Below are 17764 nucleotides of genomic sequence, written 5' to 3'. Positions count from 1 at the left end.
ATATGTTTCCTCTATACCCACTTTTTTTTTTCACACACACACACTGTATTTTATTTTTACAAGAGATAAATAGACTGACACCAAGCATTGTACATGGATGACCACAACAAAAGCAACAATGATTGCAATTACCAAACATGAAACACACTCATACTATGTCATAATATTGACATTCAGTCCAGTAATCCTCCTCTGTAACAGCTCCTTTACTTTGCAGTGAAAATTGATTTGTATATTCTTTGCCTCTGAGTCCTTGTGGGATTTTTTTTTTTTTTAAATTCAGACAGAAAGTCACAAAAATTATACTCATCCTCATCAGTTCACTCAGTCCCATGTAATTAATTTTTTTTTTCATCTTGATCTTTTGTTAGCACTTTTATGAGTTCATCAGTTTTTCATTAGAGTTCTGAAAATGCTTATTCATTCAGTTCAGCGGTACAGTCAGTTACCAGAAACCTGTACTTGTCAGAGTCTTTTCCATGAATTTCTTGAAGATGAAACCCTTTTATAGGAACATATTTGCAAAAGCATCAGAGTACACCCAGAACTGTCTGTAAATGACAAAAGACTTAAAAATGACCACAGTTAAAGATTTGATGAAAGTTCATAATAATGCAGTTGACAAGAAAATTAGTTATTTCTGAGATATACATTTTAAAGTAATAACTAGGATTATTACTTATAACATTATACCAGAACATATAAGATTTTTAGAAATTTCATGTAATGTCTGAAACATTTATATTAACATATTTCCATACAAATACAAATATAAGATTTTTAGAAATTTCATGTAATGTCTGAAACATTTATATTAACATATTTCCATCCATATTTCCATACAAATACAAATATAAGATTTTTAGAAATTTCATGTAATGTCTGAAACATTTATATTAACATATTTCCATACAAATAACCCAATGAAAGTTTAGTATTAGTTGTTTTGTTTGTTTGTTTGTTTATACTGCAGGTTCTTATTAGGCATCAATTTTATACACATCAGTGTATACATGTCAATCCCAATCGCCCAATTCAGCACACCACCATCCCCACCCCACCGCAGGTTTCCCCCCTTGGTGTCCATATGCTCATTCTCTACATCTGTGTCTCAACTTCTGCCCTGCAGACTGGCTCATCTGTACCATTTTTCTAGGTTCCACATACATGCATTAATATACGATATTTGTTTTTCTCTTTCTGACTTACTTCAATCTGTATGACAGTCTCTAGATCCATCCACTTCTCAACAAATGACTCAATTTCGTTCCTTTTTATGACTGAGTAATATTCCATTGTATATATGTACCACAACTTCTTTATTCCATTCGTCTGTTGATGGGCATTTAGGTTGCTTCCATGACCTGGCTATTGTAAATAGTGCTGCAATGAACATTCGGGTGCATGTGTCTTTTTGAATTACGGTTTTCTCTGGGTATATGCCCAGTAGTGGGATTGCTGGGTCATATGGTAATTCTATTTTTAGTTTTTTAAGGAACCTCCATATTGTTCTCCATAGTGGCTGTATCAATTTACATTCCCACCAACAGTGCAAGAGGGTTCCCTCTTCTCCACACCCTCTCCAGCATTTGTTGTTTGTAGATTTTCTGATGATGCCCGTTCTAACAGGAGTGAGGTGATACCTCATTGTAGTTTTGATTTGCATTTCTCTAATAATTAGTGATGTTGAGCAGCTTTTCATGTGCTTCGTGGCCGTCTGTATGTCTTCTTTGGAGAAATGTCTATTTAGGTCTTCTGCCCATTTTTGGATTGGGGTGTTTGTTTCTTTAATATTGAGCTGAATGAGCTGTTTATATATTTTGGAGATTAATCCTTTGTCCGTTGATTCGTTTGCAAATATTTTCTCCCATTCTGAGGGTTGTCTTTTCGTCTTGTTTATGGTTTCCTTTGCTGTGCAAAAGCTTTGAAGTTTCATTAGGTCCCATTTGTTTATTTTTGTTTTTATTTCCATTACTCTAGGAGGTGGATCAAAAAAGATCTTGCTGTGATTTATGTCAAAGAGTGTTCTTCCTATCTTTTCCTCTAAGAGTTTTATAGTGTCCAGTCTTATATTTAGGTCTCTAATCCATTTTGAGTTTATTTTTGTGTATGGTGTTAGGGAGTGTTCTAATTTCATTCTTTTACATGTAGCTGTCCAGTTTTCCCAGCACCACTTATTGAAGAGACTGTCTTTTCTCCATTGTATATCTTTGCCTCCTTTGTCATAGATTAGTTGACCATAGGTGCGTGGGTTAATCTCTGGGCTTTCTATCTTGTTCCATTGATCTATGTTTCTGTTTTTGTGCCAGTACCATATTGTCTTGATTACTGTAGCTCTGTAGTATAGTCTGAAGTCAGGGAGTCTGATTCCTCCAGCTCCATTTTTTTCCCTCAAGACTGCTTTGGCTATTCGGGGTCTTTTGTGTCTCCATACAAATTTTAAGATGATTTGTTCTAGCTCCGTAAAAAATGCCATTGGTAATTTGATAGGGATTGCATTGAATCTGTAGATTGCTTTGGGTAGTATACTCATTTTCACAATGTTGATTCTTCCAATCCAAGAACATGGTATATCTCTCCATCTGTTGGTATCATCTTTAATTTCTTTCATCAGTGTCTTATAGTTTTCTGCATACAGGTCTTTTGTCTCCCTAGGTAGGTTTATTCCTAGGTATTTTACTCTTTTTCTTGCAATGGTAAGTGGGAGTGTTTCCATAATTTCTCTTTCAGATTTTTCATCATTAGTGTATAGGAATGCAAGAGATTTCTGTGCATTCATTTTGTATCCTGCAACTTTACCATATTCATTAATTAGCTCTAGCAGTTTTCTGGTGGCAGTTTTAGGATTCTCTATGTATGGTATCATGTCATCCGCAAACAGTGACAGTTTTACTTCTTCTTTTCCAATTTGTATTCCTTTTATTTCTTTTTCTTCTCTGATTGCCGTGGCTAGGACTTCCAGAACTATGTTGAATAATAGTGGTGAGAGTGGACATCCTTGTCTCGTTCCTGATCTTAGAGGAAATGCTTTCAGTTTTTCACCATTGAGAATGATGTTTGCTGTGGGTTTGTCATATATGGCCTTTATTATGTTGAGGTAGGTTCCCTGTATGCCCACTTTCTGGAGAGTTTTTATCATAAATGGGTGTTGAATTTTGTCAAAAGCTTTTTCTGCATCTATTGAGATGATCATATGGTTTTTATTCTTCAATTTGTTAATATGGTGTATCACATTGATTGATTTGCGTATATTGAAGAATCCTTGCATCCCGGGGATAAATCCCACTTGATCGTGGTGTATGATCCTCTTAGTGTGTTGTTGGATTCTGTTTGCTAGTATTTTGTTGAGGATTTTTGCATCTATATTCATCAGTGATATTGGTCTGTAATTTTCTTTTTTTGTAGTGTCTTTGTCTGGTTTTGGTATCAGGGTGATGGTGGCCTCATAGAATGAGTTTGGGAGTGTTCCTTCCTCTGCAATTTTTTGGAAGAGTTTGAGAAGGATAGGTGTTAGCTCTTCTCTAAATGTTTGATAGAATTCACCTGTGAAGCCATCTGGTCCTGGACTTTTGTTTGTTGGAAGATTTTTAATCACAGTTTCAATTTCATTACTTGTGATTGGTCTGTTCATATTTTCTGTTTCTTCCTGGTTCAGTCTTGGAAGGTTATACCTTTCTAAAAATGTGTCCATTTCTTCCAGGTTGTCCATTTTATTGGCATAAAGTTGCTTGTAGTTGTCTCTTAGGATGCTTTGTATTTCTGCGGTGTCTGTTGTAACTTCTCCTTTTTCATTTCTGATTTTATTGATTTGAGTCCTCTCCCTCTTTTTCGTGATGAGTCTGGCTAATGGCTTATCAATTTTGTTTATCTTCTCAAAGAACCAACTTTTAGTTTTATTGACCTTTGCTATTGTTTTCTTTGTTTCTATTTCATTTATTTCTGCTCTGATCTTTATGATTTCTTTCCTTCTGCTAACTTTGGGTTTTGTTTGTTCTTCTTTCTCTAGTTTCTTTAGGTGTAAGGTTAGATTGTTTACTTGAGATTTTTCTTGTTTCTTTAGGTAGGCTTGTATAGCTATAAACTTCCCTCTTAGAACTGCTTTTGCTGCATCCCATAGGTTTTGGGTTGTCGTGTTTTCATTGTCATTTGTCTCTAGGTATTTTTTTATTTCCTCTTTGATTTCTTCAGTGATCTCTTGGTTATTTAGTAACGTATTGTTTAGCCTCCATGTGTTTGTCTTTTTTACGTTTTTTTCCCTGTAATTCATTTCTAATCTCATAGCGTTGTGGTCAGAAAAGATGCTTGATATGATTTCAATTTTCTTCAATTTACTGAGGCTTGATTTGTGACCCAAGATGTGATCTATCCTGGAGAATGTTCCGTGTGCACTTGAGAAGAACGTGTAATCTGCTGTTTTTGGATGGAATGTCCTATAAATATCAATTAAATCTATCTGGTCTATTGTGTCATTTAAAGCTTCTGTTTCCTTATTTATTTTCATTTTGGATGATCTGTCCATTGGTGTAAGTGAGCTGTTAAAGTCCCCCACTATTATTGTGTTACTGTCGATTTCCTCTTTTAGAGCTGTTAGCAGTTGCCTTATGTATTGAGGTGCTCCTATGTTGGGTGCATATATATTTATAATTGTTATATCTTCTTCTTGGATTGATCCCTTGATCATTATGTAGTGTCCTTCCTTGTCTCTTGTAACATTCTTTATTTTAAAGTCTATTTTATCTGATATGAGTATAGCTACTCCTGCTTTCTTTTGATTTCCATTTGCATGGAATATCTTTTTCCATCCCCTCACTTTCAGTCTGTATGTGTCCCTAGGTCTAAAGTGGGTCTCTTGTAGACAGCATATATATGGGTCTTGTTTTTGTATCCATTCAGCCAGTCTATGTCTTTTGGTTGGGGCATTTAATCCAATCACGTTTAAGGTAATTATCAATATGTATGTTCCTATGACCATTTTCTTAATTGTTTTGGGTTTGTTTTTGTAGGTCCTTTTCTTCTCTTGTGTTTCCCACTTAGAGAAGTTCCTTTAGCAGTTGTTGTAGAGCTGGTTTGGTGGTGCTGAATTCTCTTAGCTTTGGCTTGTCTGTAAAGCTTTTGATTTCTCCATCAAATCTAAATGAGATCCTTGCTGGGTAGAGTAATCTTGGTTGTAGGTTCTTCCCTTTCATCACTTTAAGTATATCATGCCACTCCCTTCTGGCTTGCAGAGTGTCTGCTGAGAAATCAGCTGTTAACCTTATGGGAGTTCCCTTGTATGTTATTTGTCGTTTTTCCCTTGCTGCTTACAATAATTTTTCTTTGTCTTTAATTTTTGCCACTTTGATTACTATGTGTCTTGGTGTGTTTCTCCTTGGCTTTATCCTGTATGGGACTCGCTGCGCTTCCTGGACTTGGGTGGCTATTTCCTTTCCCATGTTAGGGAAGTTTTCGACTATAATCTCTTCAAATATTTTCTCTGGTCCTTTCTCTCTCTCTTCTCCTTCTGGGACCCCTATAATGCGAATGTTGTTGCGTTTAATGTTGTCCCAGAGGTCTCTTAGGCTGTCTTCATTTCTTTTCATTCTTTTTTCTGTAGTCTGTTCTGCAGCCGTGAATTCCACCATTCTGTCTTCCAGGTCACTTATCCGTTCTTCTGCCTCAGTTATTCTGCTATTGATCCCTTCTAGTGTAGTTTTCATTTCAGTTATTGTATTGGTCATCTCTGTTTGTTTGTTCTTTAATTCTTCTAGGTCTTTGTTAATCATTTCTTGCATCTTCTCAGTCTTTGCCTCCATTCTTATTCCGAGGTCCTGGATCATCTTCACTATCATTATTCTGGATTCTTTTTCTGGAAGGTTGCCTATCTCCACTTCATTTAGTTGTTTTTCTCGGGTTTTTTCTTGTTCCTTCATCTGGTACATAGCCCTCTGCTTTTTCATCTTGTCTATCTTTCTGTAACTGTGGTTTTTGGTCCACAGGCTGCAGGATTGTAGTTTTTCTTGCTTCTGCTGTGTGCCCTCTGGTGGTTGAGGCTATCTAAGAGGCTTGATGGGAGGCTCTGGTGGTGGGTAGAGCTGAGTGTTGCTGTGGTGGTCAGAGCTCCATAAAACTTTAATCCACTTGACTGTTGATGGGTGGGGCTGGATTCCCTCCCTGTTGGTTGTTTTGCCTGAGGCAACCCAACACTGGAGCCTACCTGGGCTCTTTGGTGGGGTTAATGGCAGACTCTGGGAGGGCTCACGCCAAGGAGCACTTCCCAGAACCTCCGCTGCCAGTGTCCTTGTCCCCACGGTGAAACAGAGCCACCCCCCGCCTCTGCAGGAGACCCCCCCAACACCAGCAGGTAGGTCTGGTTCAGTCTCCCCCAGGGTCACTGCTCCTTCCCCTGGGTCCCGATGCGCACACTACTTTGTGTGTGCCCTCCAAGAGTGGGGTCTCTGTTTCCCCCAGTCCTGTCGAAGTCCTGCAATCAATTCCCACTAGGCTTCAAAGTCTGATTCTCTAGGAATTCCTCCTCCCATTGCCGGACCCCCAGGTTGGGAAGCCTGACGTGGGGCTCAGACCCTTCACTCCAGTGGGTGGACTTCTGTGGTATAAGTGTTCGCCAGTCTGTGAGTCACCCACCCAGCAGTATGGGATTTGATTTTACTCTGATTGCGCCCCTCCTACCGTCTCACTGTGGCTTCTCCTCTGTCCTTGGACGTGGGGTATCCTCCTTGGTGAAGTACAGGGTCTTCCTGTCAATGATTGTCCAGCAGCCAGTTGTGATTCTGGTGCTCTCGCAAGAGGGAGTGAGAGCACGTCCTTCTACTCCGCCATCTTGGTTAATCCTCTGATGTTTCTTAAATGTCTTGAAAAGACATCATAGAGACTTGAGGTGTAGGTCTGCCTCCTCAGTTCTTCATGGCTGGCCAATTAGCTGTGCCTTCCCTGTTCTCAGTTTGTCAAGTCAGAGAGTCCAGGTAAGATGATAAATACACAAAATAATCCACCTTGCTAACTCTGAAGGGCTGCTGAACCAGAGTGCTTGCTTTTAAAGATGGATTTAAGTTTTATATTACTAAATCTAACTACTAATTACTAAGTAATTGTATTACTAAATCTATTCTTTTCTTTAATGTAACCAGCATTTATTGATTATCCAGTATGTGCCGGGCACAATGCAAGATGCTGGAAATATAAAGATCAATGAAATGTTATCATATTCTTCACTTAGTAATTAAAAAGCAATTTAAAAGGGGGGGAAGCAAAATAATAGTAACAGCAAAGGCACTAATATTTGCCATCACATGATTTTTACAAATGGTTTAATTTCACCCTTTATTTCAGCTAATTAAAAAAAAACAACCTCTGCATTTCAGGGAAACTCACCGAAGTTACATGCTCCATAAGGGAAAAAAACAGCAACAACAAAAACCCCACAAAGATTTCAATTAAATAATGGTTTTAGATCTATGTCAGACTGGATCATTCAGATGCTCATAATATGGTATTAAAGTACCTTATGAGCAATGGTATGAAAATACATAGAGTAAAAAAAGGTTTGAATTAATGCACAACTTATTCAGACTACATAGGAAGAAACATAACAAGAAAGACAGTACACCCTTTTGGAGAGATATGAGGCAGGGAAGGAGGAGACAGGGTGCTCAGGGTTTGATGAAGCTGAGTGGGGCCTGGGTGGGGAGTCACACTCTTAGGGTATAGCCAAGCCAGTAGAGCATTGAGGGAGTGAATTATGCAGAAATCTAGAGGAAAAATGTTCCATCCAGGCAAATAGTAAATGCAAGTCCCTGAGACAGGAGCCCCTTTACCGTTTTAGAGGCATTGCAAAGAGGCCAGTGCAGCAGAGAAGTCAGGAAGCTAGTGCATGACTGGCTTGTGCAGGACTTTGTGACCGTCGTAAACACTTCTGTTTTACTCAGAGACAGGAAACCCCTGGAAAATTTGACGATGAAAATGATGTGCTAATCATAGAAATAATAGATGTAATACTAGAAGGAGACTGGTTTTCTTTCTCTAGGCATTAAGTTCAGGGAGTGAAACCTGAAGGGGAGAGCTGAGTGTTAGCTGTACCTCTGTGTTGAAGGACTTTGTTTTCCTTCTTTGGGTGTTTAGAACCTTTCAGGAAATACTTTTTTTTTTTTTATCACTAAATCACAGAGCTGGGCCCTGCTACCCTACAACTATGTTTAAACTTGATTATAAGACAGCTACTAGATATGATGGCTGTAATAACATCCTATCACCATTAAACATAAAAGCTGATGATAATTACCACCCCCTCTTGGCATACACCATATCATTTTCTTCAAAACATGTTTTTATTGCTTGGTGCTTTAGGAAACCGAATGTATTGAATTTTGGACATAATCATCAAGATGTTATTTTTGGATAGTTTTAAATATTATATTCTCTGTGATTGGTAAAGAAACCATGACTTAATTTCCGTGTATCAATAAATATAACCTAGAAAATACTTTCCGGAAACCCTGCTAAACTTTAATTTCTGTCTTGTTTTTCTATCATAAGCAACCAGTAGTGAAAAAAAGCAATCCAAGCAACCAGGAGTAATCTAAATATAAAATAAGGCATTGGGCCTAATGATCTTCTCTTAAATTTTCCAAATAAGTAGCCTTAATTGTTATATCACATTGTATAGTGAACAAGAATGGTCGACTTTCGGGTGTGTATGAATGCATGTAAACGGTGACTAATGGAACTCAGAATGGAATGAGGTTTCTCCTGCAGGCTCTGAGGCAAAGCATCTCCAAATTCATAAGGATTTCATACTTTTTTCCCACAGCCTCTAGTTAACTTTTCTTTGCCAAAACACGTAGGAAAGCAAAGGTAACCAGAAGATGAGGAATTACCAAATAATAAGCATTTAGGTTCTTAGTCGTTTGATGCATCCAGGGCAAACAATTAGAACTCTAAAATATATAGAGGCTAGGATACAAATAGAAAATGTACCCCCATCCTATCCTCATCCTTCACTCATGGCAGACATCACTAAAATACAGACATTATTTCGCTCATAATTGGAAATAGCCTCAAAATCTTTCTTTAAAAAAAAAAAAAAGGGAAAAAGAAAACACTTCCAGTAGCCACTGCTGATTTCATTGTACTCTTAGAATTAAAATATTTTGTTATTCTTGACCTAGAGCAGGGTTTGTCAACGTCCACACTGTTCACACTGTGGACCAGGTAACTCTTTGTTGTAAGGGGCTGCCCTGGGCATCATAGGATGTTTAACCACATCCTCAGGGTCTATCCATTAGATGCTAGTAGCAGCTACTTCTCCCATCCCCACCCCTAAGTCATGGCAATTAATGTCTCCAGACACCATTGTCCTGATGTGATAACCATTGTCCTAGAGACAGATGTACCTGATACTAAAGAGAAAGCATAGAACAAAGTTCCTAAAGTCAGCTTTCTAAAAAGTTGTTTTAGTTTTTCTAATTTCACATCCAGGCATCGTCTGTCTTATAGTTTCTGCTTAGGAGTCCCCTGATGAGGTATTGAAAAAAGACATTTGATTATTAAAAAAAATCACCCCTTTAACATAGGTCTCAGGCTGAGGACAACTTATTTAATGCATGGATCTTCGGATTGGGTGAGGGTATATAATTTTACATAGATTCACATATGTTCGTTTCTGGTTTTATATATACATATGTATATATATATATATAATATTGACTCATACATTTAAAGATTATAAAGATATACTTACATGGCATATATATTATTTATATATATAATGTTATATAAATAAATCTATACAAATATGTGCCCTCTTTGTTGACTGACTTGGTCCTCTGACTCTCAAATGTAGTTGTTAAGTCTGAAGATTTATGAAAGAAAATTCAATGGGTAGCAAGAGTATTTGAAAATCTTAAAATTTTCTGAAGGCTAATAGAGAAAGGGGACAGTGAAATCTCTACAAATAATGTTCTATTTTCTTTTGCTATTTTTTTGCCCTGTTTAGGAGCTTCTGTTGCTTTCAGAAAGCTATTGTCTAGTAAAGAAACTGTGAGAACAGGGGTTAAATAGAATGACTATTTATTCTCTCTTTAGTACCACACGGTTGTCCCACACATAAGCTTCTTATGCAGTCAGTGGGAATTCTGTGCCAAGGAGAGAGTTAAAATAATTGGAAGGAAAATGAACATCAAATTGAAATTTACTCTTGTGGTTTTATTTTGGTAACCATGGTGATGGAGGACCAAAATAGCACTTTAAAATAGACCTCAAAAGGGAATTTGGGAGAATTTTTATTTGTTGAAACGCTTGGTAAGTATAATATCGTTATATTAGGGATGCCAGTATTTTGTTGCTCAACGTTTTGGGTTTTAACTCATTGGCAATTTATTTTTTCACCTTTCTTTTTCCAACACTACAGGCAGCAGCCTTGAAAGAGGCAAAAGATTTTTAGGGAATTCAGTTAATTAAAGGAAAAAGTAGAAATTAAAAATAAGTATTACAGAAAGGGAGGAAAATATATATTAATAGCACAAGTATATGGAATTAAATCAAATTTTTTCAGAACTTCTGGGTAATCAGGGTATAAATACATAAAAACATTCTTTAATCTGAAATTATGCAGGTCATTAAGAAGGATAATATTTTGGAAATAACCCTGACTTTAAGTTACCTTATTAAAAAAAGTTATTTTTTTCCCATAGGAAGACTTACCACAAAAATAAGCTCATTGACATCTCAACTTTTTTTCCTGCAATCTAGTTAAAATGTTAATTCAGAGACATATTTTATATTATTTAGTGGTACATTTGTGTTACCAAAATATTTGCGACACATTTTGGTAAATGTCTTTAGCCTAATAATACATTTTTAAATGAAGCATGTAACTTTAAGGAATTCTATGCTTTTCAGAGATTTTTTTCACCAAGGAAATTTTGCCCAAGGCTTCATTTCTCCAAATCAGGTGGCCTCCTGGCATCTCACGTGGGCCTGAAACCCAAGGGTTTATGGATTGGACAACCATTCTGTTCAGTACATAACTTTCTACATCTTTCAATTAGAATCACTCCAGTATATATAAAATACCCTACGCTGTTTTAAAACTGCTTTCATGAGTGACTATTTCAGTTTAATTTCAGGAAAACTTGAGACAGTGAATTTCCCCCCTTTCTGTTAATAGAAAAAACACTGAGGCACAAAAAGTGAACAGTGATATAGTGGCGGAGAGGAAAGTAGAACTCAGGGGTTCTGATTCTCAGCTCTTTTTCTCTAGATGAGTCTGAGCTAGCTAGCTAGATGATAGATAGATAGATAGACATAGACATATGTATGTAATTAACATACATATGTACATGTGTTTTTATTTAGAGAAACATGGCTGTCTTTTTTAATGTTTTAAGTTTTAACTTTGCTCTCATGGGTTGGTATCACATTGAAGTTTTCAGAAAAGGTATCATTCAGAACTGATGCTTCCTCTTGTAGAGGAGCTTACAGAACACTGTGAAATGTGTTAGGGCTCAAACATCAGAAAGAGTGTTACTCTTAACATATATAGTTATAATGACCACATGTCCCAGTAGGCTTGGTATAGTCCAGCTTTGTGCTTTTATTCCTGGGGTCATTAATAATAGCATTCCTTCCACTTTCAAAAGTGTCTTGGTTCAAAGGACGTGTTCTTTTTGTTTTGTTTTGTTTTTACTAACCTCCTCAATACTTCTGGACAGAGAAGAACATTGAAAAATAAATACAAAATATGAATTTAATCAATCCTAAGTTGAAGTTGATTGACTAAACTGCTCTCCAGGGACCAGAGGTCAACTGGAACAGAGACTGGAATGGAACTTTTGAATAGTAATGATTATTCCAATGCATTGTCTATTTTTAAATAGAAAATAGAGACTGAAAACATTGTCAGTCTCTATGAACGTTGTGGCAGAAATGCCATAATCACCTTCTCTGTGGCTATTCTCCCTTCCAGCACGTTCAACATGTTAACTTTTGATTCTCACCCTGGGCAAAAACAAGCAAGAAAAATAATGACTCTCCCACTTTGTATTTTATCAAATAGGTGATTAAGTTCATTTCCTAAAACTAGCAATGATTTGAAGGAGTGAGGTGCCATTTTTACTCTAGAAAAAAAAAATTTTGTAAATATTAGTGTTTTAATAAATGAGGAAGTAAATAAAATAACGTGAATTCTTTATTGTACAATCCCTCAAACTATGAAACAATTTTGTTAGTTATAGTAACATGTGATTGACTTTTTAAAAAATATTTATTTTATTTTTTTGGCTGCATCGGGCCTTAGTTGCAGCATGCGGGATCTTTTGTTGCGGTGTAAGGGTTTTCTCTCTCTAGTTGTGGCGTGCAGGCTCCAGGGTACATGGGCTCTGTAGTTTGTGGCACACTCTCTCGTTGAGGTGCTGGAGCTCAGTAGTTGTGGCGTGGGGGCTTAGTTGCTCCATGGCATGTGGGATCTTAGTTCCCCGACCAGGGACGGAACCCACATCTTCTGCATTGGAAGGTGGATTCCTTACCACTGTACCACCAGGGAAGTCCCATGATACAATTTTTTTCAGTGAGATTTTGCTTTAAATGATATCTAACCTGTATACAGTATATGAAACTTATTAATATACAATGGAAAAAAAGAACATATGTTTAACTAGAGTTAACCATTATAGACTCTATGGTTTGTTTGCTTCCATGAGAATTTTACCCCAAACCCAAGGATAGTTTTAGAATAAATGATTAATGTAGAAGTAAAAATATCAGCAAACTAATATACTGAAATTTTTTGGTTTGCATTAGATGTGAAGATAAGTAGAGAAAATAACCAAACCCAAGAAAACTTAATAAAGCTTGAAAAATAGTTCGAGTTCTTAAATAATTAAAGTGAGACATAAGAACACTAATCATTTTGAAGTAAACAAGACTGATATACATTTGCTGTGTTCTAAAAATCATCCTTTATTACTAATAAAGGTACTTAATATAATCAAAATCTATATCACAATAGAATAATACCATATGAAAAGTGATTTTTCTTTCCTATAAAAATGATATGGATCAAAATATACAGACAGGTATATTGTAACTAACTAAATAATCCTCCTCACATGTTCATGAAGTCCCCATTGGAATTTCTGTAATAATTTGACATATTAGTAAAATAAAACACAGGCTGAAAATCACTGTTTGACTTTGTATAGAATGTAAGCCAAGGGTCACTCCCTCTGTCCGTCTGAGGTTATTGTACCAGAGATTTAGAGTGATGGACTTATTTATTTAAGGCTATGCTTATATTAGGAAAGAAATAATACAGAGATTGGTTTTATTACTTATATGCTGAATCTCATATTTTTATATCTTCAAGTGTCTTTTGAAAACTTCTGTCTGAATATTTCAGATATTTCAAGTCAATTTGCACTAAAGCCGAGCTTAGTTTGTATTCCCTTTCAACTACTTTGAACATGTGTAGCCTTGAACAAGTTACCTAACCACTAAAACTGGATTCTCTCTTTCTAGGTTTTACAAACAATTGTTCTATTTTGAAATAATTGTAGAGTCACATGCATGAATTTGTGGTTTCTTCATGTTTTCATATTTTATTAAATATGTGTACCATGTCAATATATTTTATGTCTTCACTATTTATAACAGTGTTATTTTTATTTCTATTAATCTGTTTTTATCTCTTCAACTTTTTTTCAAGAAGTATTCAGGTTAACATATACAGATCTAGTCATTCAATGTCATGGTCCTTTATACAATGGGATATTGCAGCATACTACCCCATTGTACAAATATACCACCGTTTATTCATCTAGTTTCCTTATTGGTGGATATTTTTATTTCAGTTTTCGTTTTCTTGCTGCTGGTTTTGCTGTTACAAAGGCTCAGTAAACATCCTTGTACTTGTCTCTTTTAGTGCCTCTGGTCTTGGTAGGATTTACGCCTAGAAGTACAATTATTTTCAGTACAACTATTGAAATACTATTATTTCAAGCTACAGGTTTTTTCGAGCTTCAGTGAGGAATAATTGAGAAATGTAATTGTATATATTTAGTGTACAACATGATGATTTGATATACATATACTTTGTGAAATGTTTACCAAAATCAAGATAATGAATACATCCATCGCCTCACATATTTGCCTTTTTTTGTGTGTGATGAGAACACTTAAAGTCTATTCTCAAACTTCAGGTATGCAATACTGTATTGTCAACTGTAATCACCATGCTGTACATTAGTTCCTCAGAACTTATTCATCTTACAGCTGAAAGTTTGACCTACGTCTCCCTATTAAGAACACATTGGTCTTAAAGACTAAGGGCAGAAAGTCAGAGCTCCAGCTGCATCTCATCCCTACCAACCCTTCTTTTCCAAAAAAAAACAGCCTGTTTTTAATATTTTGCCTATTATAAAAATCAATTTTTCTCTTTTTCTTATAAATTTGTAGGAAATCTTTATAATTTAGATATTAATGCTATGCAGGACATATACATCACAGTGATGGGACATAAACATCTCTCATCACTGGCTGTGTTTAATTTTGTTTATGTTGAGTTTTGTCATGATGAACTTTAAATACTAATGTAGCCACTTTAAAAGCTTTTTAAATGATTTGATTCTGTGTACCATTTTTTTTTTAATTTATTTGTTTATTTTATTTTTGGCTACGTTGGGTCTTTGTTGCCGCACGCGGGCTTTCTTTAGTTGCTGCGAGCAGGGGCTACCCTTTGTTGCGGTGCGCGGGCTTCTCATGGCCTCTCTTGCTGCAGAGCACGGGCTCTAGGTGCGTGGTCTTCAGTAGTTGTGGTGCACGAGCTCAGTAGCTGTGGCTCGCAGGCTCAGCGGTTGTGGCACATGGGCTTAGTTGCTCTGTGGCATGTGGGATCTTCCCGGACCAGGGCTCGAACCTGTGTCCCCTGCCTTGGCAGGTGGACTCTTAACCACTGAGCCACCAGGGAAGCCCGATTCTGTGTATCTTTTATTTTTAAATTTAATGTTTTATTTTTCACATTTCAATTTTTAATCCATCTGGAATTTATTTTTGCAAGTGGTATGAAATAGGAATCTAACTTTTTTATATTGACGTACATTTGTCTCAGAACCATTTAGGCTTCAGTTAACATCTGTCATCTATCGAGTTTATGAATATCCATAGCTTGATTTCAATGTTGTTTCCTTTCAATGAACTGTACACCTCTCCCTTTCAGTACTACACTACTACACTGTATTTTGTTTAGACTTTCTATGAATTTGGGTGACAGGAGGGGAAGTCACTAACTGCCAGGTTTCCAGAGTTGAAAATCGGGTCATTTGCATTTCATAAACAAACACCCTTATTATGCATAACTGCAAAGCAAGGGAGATTTTAAAGGAGCTAGAAATCAGCTGTTTCAAGGGAAGAAGGAGTATCTTGTTTTTGAAAAATATTTACTTCTAGCATGTAATTTGATGATGTATTTTGATTCCAAGAATCATATGCCATTGATGATTATAATTGTTTTCCTTGCCTTTCGGTAATATCCTCCCCTTATTTCTCTGCTTCTCATCAATATTTGATTCTTTACTGCACAGCCATCTATGGACATTAAGTTTATAAGAAACTACCTGTGTCTTTCACAGAAACCATTTCAATACAGCCTTGTGGGCTGTGTGTGTATAGGCATGTGTAGACGTATATTCAAAATTATTTCTCCCTTTCTCCTATACTAGACTATTTTGCTTATGAACAGCAACACTTAAGATTTTTACATCCCTGAATTTTTTCCTCATTGATGACAGCCTCTAACTTCTGTTGGAGAACTTAAGACTTTGGCCTGGTAAACCAACCCCCCCCCCCCAAAAAAAAATGCAGGTCTTTTTATGTGTCCCTAGAACACTAAACATACTTGAAGTCAGATCACCAACTAACGGAAAAATCTGGGTTTAGAAAAAAACATTTATTTGACGTTAATAATTTGCATGTGAAAAATCTTTGTCTTGGAGAGAGCTCTTTTAGTTTTTTTCCTTATGGTGGCTTAGATCTCAAATACCTAGGTATCAGTTCGATGCATTAGGGTTTGCAATAAAACTTCAAGCCAATGTTTTTATTTGTTTGCCTGTTAACTATTAATTAGTTTTTACCTTTTGTTTCTAATGAGGAAAAGTTAAAATTTATAGTGCTAGTATTTGGGACTGATATTATCACGAAGTTATCTATGATCCGTGTCTTCTTTCTGTTGTAGTTGTGGTATAGAGGTGATAGAAGCTATAAAAACTGCTTGTTAAAAGGAAAGTTTACCCACCTACCTATATGAAATGGAATTAGGTTTTTACTCTGAACCTCTGATAATGTCTTACTTCTTTCTGCTGCAGGATATCTCTATGATACGAAAACTGGTACTGAAATTACAGAAGTAGAACCATATTTTTTTTCAAGTTACTCTTCTATAGCTGTTTTATATGACTCAATTTCAGAACAAAATGCCAATATTACAAAGTAGTGATTCTCTGTTTTGGTGTGTGGCAAAACTGAGTCTATTATATGCTGAGCTCATTATCCAAGACATAGTACCCTACATCTGCATTTAACTGTCTTTTCTCCATTTGATACTAGTACTTTGGGAAATTGCACTGACAGTCAATGCCTATTACTTCTGCCTACTTTGGAAAAACAAACAAGAAAACCCCTCAGACTATAAATAAAGTTATATATCAATGTTATAAAAGGTGAAATGGAGCTGGCATTCTCTAGTGTTGTGAGTAAAGGCTTGATGTATATGTGAAAATAACACTACGAGGTAGTCTCCAACTTACCATGCTTAACTCCCATTAGCTGTTCTTTCTCTTTCCTGCTGCTTCAGGTTATCCCTATTCATCTTTGCTTATGCCTGTTGCTTCCTGAAGGTGTCTCTTTCCCCACTGCATGATCCTTATTCATGATCTCAGGTACCATTTTCTGCCGCACCTCTACCCTAAGTCAGCTGTGGAAGAACTGTATTGCCAGTGTGTGGTGAAAAATATTATAAACACCTGTGAATGTTAAGCCTTATCTGGTTTTCTCTACCTATGTTAGGAGCAATTAAGTCACCACTCAGCCCTGTTCTGATCCCTAGGACAAAACCCAATTTTAGGCAGGAGACAACTAAGAAGGTTAAATCCCAGACACTGGGACTCACTAACCTACTTCCTGCACGGTTGTCTGATCAGAGGGCTCTAGTTTGTTCCTCTGAGGCTGGATGTCTGTCTTGATAATCTTTCAAACACCATGTCCCTTCTAGAGCAGGTTTCTACCTTGCTTATCTAGCTCCACTTTGAGTCTTTGCTGTCCAGTAGACTTCTGGCTGGTATTTGAGGTCTTACTTCCTCAGCAGGGTACCATGACCTCTGAGAACCTATTTCTTGTGACTGGAATCCCTACTGTCCCCACGTCTACATGCAAATGCTTGCATGAAATTCTATTTTCTATTTGTCACTGGTTGGTAGGTCTAGTTGCAGGTCAGGGCCATATTTCTTCCTGCTTGTGTTTTCCAGAGTGTCTGCTAAAGTGAAGTGGACCAGAGCTGGCTAGTTTGCAAGGCCTGGCTAAGTTCACCTCACTGACCCTAGTCTTGTCTGTGTCTGGGTTCTCCATGCAGTGGGCTCTGAAAGGGCCTGTGTTCTGGAAAGGACTCTGTGTGTTTTTCAGTTCTGTCCACAAAGAGGAAATAACTTTTTCCATGTTTTCCGCTCTGATGAGGTACAATTTTCTAATTTTTCCCATTGTGCAGGAAAGGCTGGCAGCAGCCCTA

This window comes from Eschrichtius robustus, chromosome 8 (genome assembly GCF_028021215.1).
Source record: "Eschrichtius robustus isolate mEscRob2 chromosome 8, mEscRob2.pri, whole genome shotgun sequence".
Classification (NCBI taxonomy): domain Eukaryota; kingdom Metazoa; phylum Chordata; class Mammalia; order Artiodactyla; family Eschrichtiidae; genus Eschrichtius; species Eschrichtius robustus.
Note: the sequence above shows the minus strand (reverse complement) of the source record.